Raw genomic sequence first — 2,550 nt, 5'->3', positions numbered from 1 at the left:
CTTTTTTTTTTTTTTTTTTTCCTTTTTGGAGTCTTCGAACAAAGTACACTCTTTGTTCGATACTTTGGTCACTTTTTGCCTATGTCTTGGAGGCTCAGTTAAATTTAGGGCATGATAATAGTTAAAAAATAATTATACAAAAATAGTTAAAAAAAATAATAATGATAATAAATAAATAAACAAAGAAAAAAAGAAACAACTTCTTTCCACTAACCCTTCATCCCTTCCCACAGTTATCTCTCCTCAATTCATCTTTAGAACAGAAAGTAACCATTACTGCAAAAAGAAATAGAAAAAACAACAATTGTCACATTTACTTCAAAAAAAAAATGAAAATGACCTCTACCCAGTTGAGATTCACTGGAAATTTAGGTGGAGATAGATCTAATCAATAAGGTATATATTAAATCTTCATTTTCTTTTCTATTTCTATTTTAGAAATCATAGACCATTATAGTGAGATCTTCGTTAAATTATTACAATAGTTTAGTTTGTGTTAGAAACTAAATGTCAATCATTTAAAATCATCTCAGATTCAGATTAGAAATATTAGATAAAATTTATATCAATAGCAAAATGAATAGATTAAAAATAGAATGAACAATAAAATATTAGATTAAAAATAGAATGACTAAAAAAATTTGTGAACCCGATAAAGAAAGATTTGGAAACAAGCATCCACTAAAAATTTGAAATACATTAGAATAAAAAATAAAAAAAACAATAAGGTAAGTACAGATAAAAAAAAAAAAGAAAATTCAAGAATTAAAAACATCAAACTAAATATAGAGAAAAAAAAAAAAAAGTAAATAATCTAAAACCACAGACAAATATAGAGAGAAAAAGTAAATAGAGGGTAGTAAAGAGCATCATCAAAAATAAAATTTTTAATAAAAATATAATGGTAGATGTACAACATTACAATACTTTAAATAACATTTAATACTTTTAAAACATTTCAATATAATTACATACTAACTTGAAATAACTCTATCTACCTTTCCTTTCTTCGCCACAAATGCTTCACAGTGTTTGTAATATCAGATGTGACGACTTTGATATCATCTTCAACATCGATACTATTGTTCTTGTCGATCATCACCTCACGTTGTGCCGAAGAAGAATTCCTAATCAGGTTGCCATTAAAGTTGGTGTTCGGTCTGGGAACACTCTTAGTCTCAGTAATAAGCATGGTGCTGGCTTTCACTGCCACGTTTTCTCTGTTCTATGGCAAAGATGCAGCTTGGGTTCCATTGGTTGTGGCTGTAATGGCTATTGTTCCAGTTTACTTGTTTAGTTTGCTACAGCTTAGCCTTTGGAGTGATGCATTCGCAGCGTATAAATGAAAACCCTATTGCTTGTTAGATAAAACCAAGGTTTTTTTTTTTTTGTTTATTTAGGTTATTCCCGTTTTTTCTTAGTATTAGTCAGTTATTTTGTTTTTAGGCCATATGAATTGATTTGAGAGACAAACATTTAGTACGTAGTTTTCCGCAACAACAAATCTCAAAGATTTCGTTCTCTTTCTACTTCTACTATTTTTTTGTGCTTTCTGTTTTTTTCTTCTTCCAACAATTTGTCAATTTGGTAAGTTGTTTTTCTTTTTTCTTCGAGGATTAGTATATTATTGTGTAGAAGCCAAGTTTATCAAAGTCAAGTCCACACACGTCGTAGGGTCCATCCTGTAGGCAAGTTGGAAAAGAACACACATCGTAGGGGCTAGGTCATAGGGTCCATCCTGTAGGCAAGCCGTTATAGAAAATAACACACGTCGTAGAGGCTAGGTCGTAAGGTTCATCCTGTAGACAAGTCGTTATAGAAAAGAGATTAGATAGCAGATATTGTATATGATCTTGTAGACAAGTCATTCTAGAAAAGAGATAACTTTCTTTATAGAAAAGAGATAAGAAAAATCAGCAACATACATAATAGGGGCTAGGTCGTTGGGTTCAGCCTGGCCCTGGAAGTAGGTGAGAATTAGGGTATCAACGGTTCTTTTTAGGTTAGAAAAAGTTATAGAATATGATATTGTAGGCAAGTCGTTATAGAAAAGAGATAAGAAAAATCAACAACACACGTCGTAGGGTCCTTCCTGACAAGCCTACCACTAACAATATGGTAGGCAAATCGTTGTAGAAAAGAGATAAGATAGCAGATATTGTAGGCAAGTCGTTATAGAAAAGAGATAAGAAAAGTATAAGTCCATGATTTTGTTAGAAAAGAAATTACCAAGTTTTTTCGTGTATTTAAAGAGTTATGCATGTAGTGACATTTTTTTTTGGGTTAGAAAATTAAGGGGAAAAAAAAACTCGAGGTCGCCGACAAAATCGCAAAAATTCCAGCAAGGGATATAGTTGAGGAGATTTGTAACAACTCAAGCTCACTGTTAGCAGATATTGTTAGTTTAACTCGTTACGTATCGATGTCAACCTCATGATTTTAAAACGTATAATATTATGTAAAAATATGTTTTTTGTCTCTCCGACTAACGTGGGATCTCACAATAATTTCGAAGAAAATGAAAAACAAAAAAAAAAAAAAAAAAAAAAA

At 30.9% G+C, this 2,550-nt stretch overlaps 1 pseudogene; it reads right to left on the bottom strand.

Annotated features, from left to right (window-relative positions):
* The window catches only part of LOC111456696, an 8,543-nt pseudogene extending 7,351 nt beyond the window's left edge, over positions 1 to 1,192 (bottom strand).
* Positions 1,193 to 2,550: the final 1,358 nt, after the last annotated feature.

This window comes from Cucurbita moschata, unplaced genomic scaffold, assembly GCF_002738365.1.
Source record: "Cucurbita moschata cultivar Rifu unplaced genomic scaffold, Cmos_1.0 Cmo_Scf00019, whole genome shotgun sequence".
Lineage (NCBI taxonomy): Eukaryota > Viridiplantae > Streptophyta > Magnoliopsida > Cucurbitales > Cucurbitaceae > Cucurbita > Cucurbita moschata.
This window is presented reverse-complemented; position numbering and strand designations above follow the sequence as displayed.